General features: G+C 48.1%; 1 protein-coding gene across 2 annotated transcripts in view; it reads left to right on the top strand.

The window, feature by feature from the left end:
• The first annotated feature begins 397 nt into the window (after positions 1-397).
• LOC144823746 (protein 4.1-like) overlaps positions 398-11,709 on the top strand; it is a 477,862-nt gene continuing 466,550 nt past the window's right edge. For both annotated transcript variants that reach the window (XM_078682543.1, XM_078682542.1), the window contains exon 1: positions 398-434. The gene's annotated coding sequence lies outside the window, so the exon portion shown is untranslated. The remainder of the gene's footprint in view (positions 435-11,709) is intronic.

The raw sequence follows: 11,709 nt of genomic DNA, 5'->3' as shown, positions 1-11,709 counted from the left end.
GCCAGAAGGCAAACGCACAAATGTGGAGTACTGTTTTTATTCAGAGAAGTCTGGGAATGCGGAATGGTTGGACATTTGCTGTTACCAATTGCATTTCTCTCTATTTTAGCTTAATGTTTAATTTCAAAATCATCAGAGTTGATTTGGACAGTAATGCTCTCTGAAAATGTAGCATGCCTTTATAGTTAGTTTCACAAAAAATATTGAGTTTTGCATAACCAAGTAGTGTGACATACGTTTTTCACAAAGGATTGTTTAGTGCTACACATAACAAATACCTTGTAGGAGTAATTAAATTCATGCTGAGAGTGAAACTCGAATTATGTCCTGCTGCTTTCATTGTACATTGGAACTAATTGTGTATGGTTCATATTTCTTTGTATATTTACAGGTATGGTTGGATGCTGCCAAAGAAATTAAGAAGCAGATTCATGGTAAGCTTTATAGTTTTTCTTTTACTGTGCACTATTAGAAAGGGAGATAAATGCCTTTGCTTAGAGGAGTAAATATCTAGAGCATCTTAATGAATTGTGCTTGTGAAAGACTAGTTATAGCAGTGAAGGCATGATGGCATCATGGCATCTTTTCTCCTGAAATGCAGAAAGCAGATTAGCAACAGTTTCAATACTGTTTAGGCAGCAAGGTAAGTTGATCTTGCTAATAATTTTTTGATAAAGAAGCTTGTCCTGCATTGAGGGCCTACACTATACCTTCCAGTGTCTATATCATCACTGAGGATTGCATTGTGCACATTAATGGTTTTCTTATAGGTTCTGCTCCATGAGATTCTTTCTGATGTTCCATATCTATGGAATATGACCATGCTTGCGTATTATGATGGAACATACTATGTATATTTATAAATTATAATTCTATTTAGAGTAGGAAGGATACTCAAAGGAGGACCATTCTTTATTAGGATTTGCTTCAATGACACCTCCTACTAGTGTAAAAACAGGGTCAGGGACAATCGATATTTGCCCGGCGGTATCGCCTCTTTAACCCACAAAATATTAATCAATGAAGAGGCAGGCGCTGGAGACTGGAAGGCAGGAAACAAGGTTTATTTTCTCCGGAGGAGAACACATCAGTTCAGACAGCCAGTATCGTCACGAGGTGCTCTAACCGCATCTCTGAGGCCTGGCCTCTTATACACAGTTTATGAATTTTATTGCAGGTAACACATTCTTGTAATGCTTTGAAGTACGAAAGAACATCCTCGGAATCTCCCCTTCAGGCCCGTTCCCACACGCATTTACAGTTGAAGTCCCCACCCCGGTCACAATAGGTGATGATTATCGCGCAGCTGGACATTCCGCCGATTCACGGAATGTGTGGGGTTGATCGTATATCATAGGGTGGGGGCTTTTGATCAATTCGAGGGTCCTTTAATTGGGGGAAGCTTCCTACTGTACGGGGGGGGGCAATAAACAGTATCCGCAGAGCTAGGTGGCAGCCTGGGAACGAGGAAGACAAACGGGCACACAGGAAAGGGGGTTTGTATCAAAGGGCCTTGGACCATGAAAGGAATGAAGGGAGGTGTCGCGCTGGGAACAGGATGGGGTACTGAGGCAGAGCTGCGCTGAAGAGGGGTTTATGACCCAAGGCATGCGAGAGCGGGGGGGTGTTTGTGAGGGCGAAGGGCTGTGCTGGGGGGCCAGCGGTGTGCAGAGGGTGGTTCTGATCGAGGCACCTAAAATGGCGGGTGCGCACGACAATAAGTGTGGCATCAGGGGAAAAGGCAAGATGGCGCAGATAATGTTTACCAAACCGTACTAATTTTCCACAGTCCTCCCTTTAACATATCCAAGACATCTTGCTGGCCTATTTCCTATCCATGTCTACTGTGGTGGTCATAAGTAAAGAAGCAGGAACCTAGGTGGAGGAGCTATAAACATTACATTTAAAATCTTTCGTCTTAGGAGGCGGGTCTATCGATAAACTCGTTTGCAGGAAAGTCATAGTAATGCAATATCGGACAAAAAACGATTCTGTAGTGAGAGCATTGAGTACATTTCATAGATGCTTATAGTCATTCGGAATGTGAACTGATAGGTTATTACATATGTAAGTTCTGTTCATATTTGGTTGGAGCATAATCAATACAATGGTGGCTGGGAGAGAAATGAGACGTAGGAAAAAAACAATAATCAGGGGTGTCATTGTTCGAAGGGGAGGTCCTATTGCCATGGACCATTATTAGTGAGTTCTCAGCATTCTTTGTCGTCTTCTGTTGGCACGGTGGAGCTATGTGTCCAGCTCTATTCTAGGTCCCGCGTTGCAGGGCATGACCTTTTCCTCGCTTTCCTGGTCTAAAAGGTCCTTTTCGCCCTGTGTCCTTTTGAGTCGATTGTCAAAAAGTTCAGGTGGAAGAAGTGTGTGTGTGTGAGTAGTCCTTAGGGTAGGTCGGAGAAAAAGGGATGGAGCAGGGCCAGATCGGGAACAGACCAGAGGGACGGAAAATTTTGGTAGGCGGGCCCATGACCGAGTTCAGAGAGCGGGGACTTTTCGGCACATGTTGATCGTCGAGCAGGGGCATCAGGTCAGCCCTTTCCTCTCATTTTGTCGGAAACAGTGCCTCGTCCTGCAAATCCTTACTGTCGCGGTCTCGCCTTGGCCAATGTCGCAGATGTTCTACGATCTGTAGTCAGGCCGCGTGCTCCCACATCCGGTCTCTCTCTCCACCGACAGTGGTACCCTTAAATGAGTTTGAAAAGACAGTCTTTAGAGAATTGGCAGAGGAAGGTAATCACATAAGTCTATTTCTCTCCCAGCTCCAAGTAAATGAGAAACATCCGTTATTTTGGGGTTCACAACCAACATATAAATAATTGATGATGGGCTTGCTGGATTTCCTATAACTTTCTTTCGTAACTATTTCTGTGGTGTTTGTTGGTGTTACATTCATTGTCGTGGTACGAGATCTGGTACCTATTCATTGCATTTTGTTTATTACAGTCACATCAGTTCTTCTGGCAGAGACCCACTTTCCTAGTACGAGCCTTACGAAGCTATACCGCTCTCCAGGGCTTTATATTTTACGAAAAAAGTGCAACGTGCTATCACCATGGTCTGATAGGTATCTTAATGAGGAACGAACATAGGCTAAACAATTTTCCATTCGATCAATGCATCCTACCTTTCAGCTAAACATTTTACTTCTAACAGGGTTTATTGCTACAATTTTCTTCATTTTGGTCTAATCTTAACTTTGCAAACATCATTCTAATTCCTACATGGTCTCTTACAACCTGACTACTTCATTAAAAAACCGAGGTCTTATGGAAAACAACTAGGAACATAGCAAACTGTGGTGAGGGACTATCGTCTTGCTTTGTGTCATGAGGGCGTTATCTAGCAGAAGGCCACAGTTCAGTTGGTAAGCGTTCAGTGACATTTCTCGAATTCTAAACTCTGTAGCTTGCTCATCAACAAATCATTTCTAGGAACAACGGCTGGCCTGTGTTAGTCGTAAGACGACCCATCTCTTACAACCGGGGGTGAGGGACATTTTAAAAAACTCTCGTCCGGGGCAGCTGATACAAAACCGAGGGCGTTCTGGAAAGATGGGGATGTTTCGGTCACTTTTACTGTCTGGGTATTGAGACAATTCGGGACGGGGAAGGTCGCGTTATCTGAGGCATTTTTGTTTATCATAGAAGCCACTGACATGTAGTTCCCTTATTACGGGTCAGATTAGGGAACCTCAGTCGTCTTACCTGTCCTTTCCTTTTTGGCCAATTCTAGGTTTCATCAATATTTAGTAGAAAGGAGAGGTAGTGACACGGCATCAAGGTGATTTTTATTTAAGACAAATTTTCGCAAATACTTGCGGTAGCTGGAGCCAATTGGGTGGTGCACCAGGGGTGGCGGTTTTGCCAATTAGGTGCTAATCGTTCAGGAGAGTGAGAGGGTGGAGGAGAGGGAGAGAGAGAGAGAGAGAGAGAGAGAGAGAGAGACAATAGGCTAAATAGTACACGTGCGACATAGGGAGTGGTCGTGTATTAAGATAGGCTATTCAACGCATTACACAACATGAGACATTACGGGTCTGTGTTAGAATTTTGAAAGGATGCAGTTTGGGACGGACGAGCATTAGGCCGGGTACAGGGGACATGCATTGAGTAAAAAGGCACCGTTGTGTCGCACTTCTCGCACTCTCGGTCCTTTGACCAGTTAAGTCAACGCTTCAGTCACTCAAAAACGTTCTCTCATAGTTTCAGACATACGTGACATGTGCCCATTCACGCAACACGGATTAGGGGGTGATCGTGTTTCATCATGTCATACAACTTATTGGCTCTTTTGTTACAAGAGCAGTTTGTGGGCGTGTTTAGGTGCCACCTTGCAGCGTTAGTCCACTTCATGTTTCAGACATGGCGAGGCTTCAGATCTTCACCATACCTCAGTCGTGATTCCAATGTAACCTGTAGAGGGAGGAAAAGAGGGGAAAGGAGGGGGACAACATTCGAGCATATCAAATGCATGGGCACGAAAGTCCTTTACTTACCACATACTCGTCTTATCTCCTCGGGATAGAATCCCTGGGGTCTTGGTTTCTGAAGCCAGGGGGGGGGCAGCAGTGTGTCCTTATAGGCCGTGTGTAGGGAAACGTTAAAAAAATCGGAGGCACTTAGTGCGAGGTATCTAGTTGGTAGATGTATCTAGCTGTCGGGGTCCTTAAATCTTTTTCAACGCTGTGATGTTCTAAGGCATATCAGCTCTTCGGCCAACTCTGCTCCCTAGTACCTTTTGAGTGCCGTACCTTTATAACATTCTATCATTTACACCGCTTCACTTTACCCGTCCTCAGAAGTCGAGGTCCTTCTCCATGCGTTAGTTCCTGTGCCAGTCGCATACTTGGAGGCAGAGTATTGTGTCTTAGATTCGATCCTCCATCTGGGGCTGAGCAAACATCTTCTAATAACCTTAAACAAGCATTGAAAATGCAATAGGTCTCGCAATAGAAGAGTTTGACGTTTTTCGTTTTGCAAATGGATGAGTGGCGTTGCGTGGATGAGTGGCGTTGCGTGGATGAGTGACGTTGCGTGGATGAGTGGCGTTGCGTGGATGAGTGGCGTTGCGTGGATGAGTGGCGTTGCGTGGATGAGTGGGGTTGCGTGTGTGAGTGGCGTTGCGTGTGTGAGTGGCGTTGCGTGTGTGAGTGGCGTTGCGTGTGAGTGGCGTTGCGTGTGTGAGTGGCGTTGCGTGTGTGAGTGGCGTTGCGTGTGTGAGTGGCGTTGCGTGTGTGAGTGGTGTTGCGTGTGTGAGTGATGTTGCGTGGGGGGATGGATGGAGTGGGGGATGGATGGATGGAGTGGGGGGATGGATGGATGGATGGAGTGGGATGGATGGATGGAGTGGGATGGATGGATGGATGGAGTGGGGGGATGGATGGATGGAGTGGGGGATGGATGGATGGATGGATGGATGGATGGATGGAGTGGGGGATGGATGGATGGATGGAGTGGGGGATGGATGGATGGATGGAGTGGGATGGATGGATGGATGGATGGAGTGGGATGGATGGATGGATGGAGTGGGATGGATGGATGGATGGAGTGGGATGGATGGATGGATGAAGTGGGATGGATGGATGGATGAAGTGGGATGGATGGATGGATGGAGTGGGGAATGGATGGATGGATGGAGTGGGGGGATGTATGGATGGAGTGGGGGATGGATGGAGTGGGGGATTGATGGATGGAGTGGGATGGATGGATGGATGGATGGATGGATGGATGGAGTGGGATGGAGTGGGATGGATGGATGGATGGAGTGGGATGGATGGATGGATGGATGGATGGATGGAGTGGGATGGATGGATGGATGGATGGATGGAGTGGGGGGATGGATGGAGTGGGGGGATGGATGGATGGAGTGGGGGGGATGATGGAGTGGGGGGAGGGATGGATGGAGTGGAAACCGGGCGGCAAGGGCTGTGATTTATAATGTGTTATGTTTAGGAGTAAACGGGCGTACGACATAGCAGGTATGTCCATCTTTAATGAATATGTAGGGCACAAATGACGTGATAAACAGAAGAGGCGCAGATTGGTGGTTGAAGAGCCCAGAGAGTAGTAAAAACAATAACAAAAGATGCAGCAAAGGCTTCAAAGTTAAGAAAAGATGCAGGCACTGCTTTGGTATTGTGAGGAGGAGGACATGTAACCGGAAATACAATGTTTATAATGTAAAAGTTTAAATCAACAGGAAACATGAGAAATTACCTGGCTGCAGTGGAAATTAAAGAGAAACATGCAGACAAAGGTTTTATGCCGGAGGACACAAATGAACCAGGACGGGAAAGCAAATATTTATGATGTAAAACTATATTAACAGCAAACCTGCGAAACCATGTGGGGAAGGAGGATATTTAATAAACAGAGAGGTAGGTGAAAACATAAAAGAAACAGGCAGGCAAATCTTTCTGATTCTATAGAGGTTAAAACGCACGGGGAAGCTTTAATTTGTAATTTAAAACGTTAATGTAGCAGGAGTTTAGAAGTGTAGATAGTTTAAAAGATTAAATAAACAGGAGTAAGCAGGCAATGAAACATAACAAGTGAGACGGAAAGCCAGAGGCCAGCATCAAACGGACAATACAGAGGGTCTGTTGCTTGTGTGCTCAGCCGTGACCTGCGCCAAGGAGCTGAGAGCGTTGGGAGAAGGGGGTGTAGTGCACGCGCTGGGAAGAGCAGCAGCAGGGAGGGGGTGGCAAATGGTTCTTTGCTTTGGGCGCTCTGTAGTGGGGAAGGGGGATGGGGCACGTATAGGAGGTGGCAGGAAAAACAGGGACAGGGTAGAAGAAACAGTAAGGGGATGGGATAAGTTAAACAAGTGAAAAATGAGTGAGCCCCTTCATGGTTGTGTGTGACAGACACCTCCTTTATGCTGCAGTAATATCGGGGAATTCAGAAGTAACAAGGAGTGGGGGAAAGGAGCGGTGGGAGCGAGAGGAGACGAGATGCCAGCAGAGCCGAGGATGGGAACCCAGAGGCGGCCCTAAGGCTGGCAGCAGAGAGGGGAAGTCGGAGAGGCTGTGTGCGGGGAGAGAGGAACAGATGGCTGTGAAGCAGGGGGTGTAAAGGATGGGGGTGGGTGGGGAGCGTAGGGACGGCTCAGATGCCTGAGGCAGAGCGCACGCTTTAATTTGTAATTTAAAACGTTAATGTAGCAGGAGTTTAGAAGTGTAGATAGTTTAAAAGATTAAATAAACAGGAGTAAGCAGGCAATGAAACATAACAAGTGAGACGGAAAGCCAGAGGCCAGCATCAAACGGACAATACAGAGGGTCTGTTGCTTGTGTGCTCAGCCGTGACCTGCGCCAAGGAGCTGAGAGCGTTGGGAGAAGGGGGTGTAGTGCACGCGCTGGGAAGAGCAGCAGCAGGGAGGGGGTGGCAAATGGTTCATAGCTTTGGGCGCTCTGTAGTGGGGAAGGGGGATGGGGCACGTATAGGAGGTGGCAGGAAAAACAGGGACAGGGTAGAAGAAACAGTAAGGGGATGGGATAAGTTAAACAAGAGGCTGGGAAACAAAGAACGTGTAGCTGGAGGGGGCGGGATGGATTACAGAGAAGGAAGACGGGTGGGAGAAATGTTCGAAAAACAAGTAAACGAGTAAAACAAGAGCACTTACAGGGGGCGGAGCAGGGAGAGCGGCCTTTGAAGTGCACTTTACACGGCCGGCCGGCAGTGAAACTGAAAGCATGGCCGGCCGCCGTGAAAGCCTTTGATGACGCAGCAGGGGGAACAGACGGCGAGAGGGTGTGAAAGCAGCAGGGGCAGGCAGGCGACTGGGGGCATGTGCACGCGCTTTTAAGCGCATGCGCATTAAGCTTCAATTTCACGGGCACTGCAAGGAATCGCCACGATTCCTTGCAAGTTGGTTAAAGACTGTTTAAGCCCCAATAGTCTCGCAAGCTCGATGCGCATGCGCATCGACCGGCGAGACCTAAAAAAGAGAACAAAGCAGGGTGCACAAAAAACTCTCCCGCTGATCACACATTTTAAAAAAAATGCAATACCTGTTCATAGTTTGGAAAACCTTTATTTGCACAATCGTTCAGCATGTAGATATGAGAGTGTAATCGTATTTGGCCGGACACGGCGATGGCTGAAGCACGTACAGTGAGGGGGGTATTTTGCAGCATTGAAAACATTAAAAAGGGTTTATGTAGTCATTTGCAGGAAACTAAAAAGGTCTATCGATAGGTGAGGGATCAAGGAGCATTCATTTCATAATTGGAAGCACAGTAAGGCTAGTTGTAATCAAATTTCCTATATGCATACCGTGGGCGTGTGTCACAAGCGAGGTTATGTATCGGCTACAACAATATCATAATAAATCGTACATTGAAAACAACATTTTTCACGAGGTCCTTTTACATGTTCGTCGAGTGAACCCTCCCTCGTTTTCGTCAAGTGTACAAAGGATCATATATATCTCAGAACATCGAGTCTTTTTAGCTAAAAACACCACGAGGTGTTCGTAAGTTCTCATTGATACCGGCGCCATTTTGGGCGGGGCCGGGTTAGTCCGGAAGTAGCATCAGGGAAAAAAAATGTTTCCTACAACCGGCGGTTGGACCAGAGTCCCTTTCGGCAGTTCAAAAATTCATGCTAACAGAAGGGGTGGCTACGTCGTGGTTATTTCGTTAGCGACCAAGGCAGTTGTTCCTCACCGGAAGCCGGCAGGGGCCGAGGGCTCCTGGGACTTTTGTAGAATCTTCAAGGTTGTGGGGATGCTGTCGAAGGTGGGGGCTCGTGCCCCGGTGGGCAAGCGTCCGGGTTACATTGCTGGTCAGAGTTACTTTAGTGGCCTAGACCCGCCTTCCAGGGGGCCCATACGCCATTTTGAGGCCCTGCAGCAGCCGCCCTTCGTCGAGTCTGCAAGAGTGGAAGAGACCCTTTGGGGTGAAAGAAATGGAACACCGTGCCGTAGGAGCAGGACCTTCGGCTAGGGTGCAGCTGTGGTGCCCCCACCTGGGGGGCGAGGGAGACTCGTTCGCGCCGTCTCCCTCTCCCAGTGCACCCCACGCCGCTCCTTCTCACGGGCATACATGATGGCCACTCCACATCCCGTGCTCCACAAGTACTCTTGAGGGCCATCGTATGTCTTGTGCTGCGCAAGTATGGCCGCCGTTGCATGTCCGGTGCTGCGCAAGTATGGGCACCGTTGCATGTTCGGTGCTGCGCAAGTATGGGCACCGCTCGGCTGGAGGATTTCGGTGCCGGGCCGGGAGCTGGGAAACTTCCTATCCGAGGAGGTGGGAGAGGCCCGTCCGCGTCGCCTCTCCCTCCCAGCCCACCCTGTACCAATTTCAGCAGAGGTATTTGTGATGGCCGGACCGGGGCTGGGAAACCTCCTATCCGAGGAGGTGGGAGAGGCTCTTTCGCGTCGCCTCTCCCTCCCAGCCCACTCCACGAAGAAGAGGATGGGACAGCCATTTCATGCCGGGCCCGTGGTGCCTCCTGGACATTCCACTGGCGATTCGATCGATGGCTGTCGGCAGGCCCCGCCCCACACGTGCTGTGTGTTTCACCTTCCGGATGGGCGTGACCGGTGACCTGCGGCATTTCGGGAACTTCCGGAGTGGGGGTAGGTATTTCGTTTGGACAGGCATGTCTGGGTAATGGGGGGTTGTCTATGCTGGCCTGTAATTGCTCCCTTTTTTTTACAGAGTGGGGGGGGGGCAGCAGAGAGTAATCAGTCCCATTGCACTCGAAGTTTGAGCTCATTAATGGAATGTATACTAATCTGTCCGAGACTACTCTGTGTATTGTTTCTGTAGGTTATCCGAAAAGGGTGGCTTTTTGTGTTAGGGAACAGTAGCGGTAGTACGGGGTTCGTCACCGGGTAACTTAGAGCTAGACTGGGTTTCCCGTCTTAGTGTTGTTCGATCTATGAAGACTCAAACATGTCGCTGAAATTGGTCTGGCGAAATCTGTGCCATCGGGCATAATCAAACGTGGTGGTTCTATCTGGCCTGTCCATGTCAGTCTGATTCGTCTTTGTCTCGCGCCTTTTCCCTTTCTGCCGGCCTGTTATTCCTGTCGGCCCTCTGCTCCTACCCTTGTTCAGTAGAGTCGGGCATTGGGCTTTCCAGTGCCCGGAACATTTACAAAAAGCACATTGGTTTTGCCCTAAGTCTGGTCGTCCTGTGCGTAGTGTCGGGAGATTACTTTCGGGTCGTTGTGTCTTGGGGTTGTCCTGTCGATATATTCCTTTATCTACTCTGACTTCGTCTCTTTTCTTTCGTTGCATTGCTTCTTTGCGCCACATACCGAGACTGTCGAGCATAATAGGCGTTGTCTTATTACTACAAAGGGCTATTTCTAACGTTTCTATTTTATCAAGATCGAAGGATCCTATCAGTGGCCACTGTTTCTCTTGATTTTCTTTGGTATACCTGTGCCACAGCTTACTATAGGCTATGGTAACTAATCCATAGTTTGTGAACATGTCTTTATTAGGGGTGCCTTCCAGCGGAGCTAGATGGTCCACCTCTAATAAACGGTCCGGGCTGAACCAACTACCAATCAGTGGGGAGAAGACAGACATGACAGCTCACAACGAGGACAAAAAGTCAGCACTGCCTATCTTATCACTGCGTGCAAAGACTAGACAGAATATTTCTATTCTACGTTGTTTGCAGGCAGTGAATACCTCATGAACCAATATCAAATAGTCAATAAACAACCAGTGGGGAGAATAAGTAGGCCCGCAAAAGGTCTGCGCCCTCTACCCTTTCACTATCTGCAAAGAGGAACCTGTTCTTTCCTGTTTGTAGACAGAGAATCTCCAGAAAACAATCCGCGAACAGTAGTTCGGGGAAAAAAACAATTAATCAGTGTGGGAGAGGGAAATCTCCCGAAAACAATCCGTGAACAAATAACCAATCAGTGGGGGAGAAAGATAGACACGCTGGCTGCGTTACCTATCCTTCACTGTTTGCAAAGAGAAAGAGCCTGTTGTTTCTCCGTGTGCAGACAGTGAATCTCCAAATAAGTCAACAAAGAGTAATACTAGTATTTTCCGAACCATTAAACAATCATTTCGCAATTCGTCGTGTTTACACGACCTTACCCGGACCGTATGGACAGTTTCTTGTCTTCCGAATCCAGCGCCCGATCGTCCTCTTTTCCTCGTATTCCTCGCGGCACTCCTGATGGTTCCCAGTCAGGACCGTAGATCACTCGAGAGAGGTCTGTTCGGAACCAGTGAAGTTCGGATGATCGGCTGCCAGACGAGGGTCTATTGGGCAAGAGCTCTCCCGATCGTTGCAGTCGTTCACTCTGTCGTCAGGACCTCTCCCACTGGATCCACGTGTCGCTGACGAGCCCCACGTTGGGCGCCAATTGTAAAAACAGGGTCAGGGACAATCGATATTTGCCCGGCGGTATCGCCTCTTTAACCCACAAAATATTAATCAATGAAGAGGCAGGCGCTGGAGACTGGAAGGCAGGAAACAAGGTTTATTTTCTCCGGAGGAGAACACATCAGTTCAGACAGCCAGTATCGTCACGAGGTGCTCTAACCGCATCTCTGAGGCCTGGCCTCTTATACACAGTTTATGAATTTTATTGCAGGTAACACATTCTTGTAATGCTTTGAAGTACGAAAGAACATCCTCGGAATCTCCCCTTCAGGCCCGTTCCCACACGCATTTACAGTTGAAGTCCCCACCCCGGTCACAATAGGTGATGA

The sequence above is a fragment of the Lissotriton helveticus genome, chromosome 3_1 (genome assembly GCF_964261635.1).
Source record: "Lissotriton helveticus chromosome 3_1, aLisHel1.1, whole genome shotgun sequence".
Taxonomy (NCBI): Eukaryota; Metazoa; Chordata; class Amphibia; order Caudata; family Salamandridae; genus Lissotriton; species Lissotriton helveticus.
This window is presented reverse-complemented; position numbering and strand designations above follow the sequence as displayed.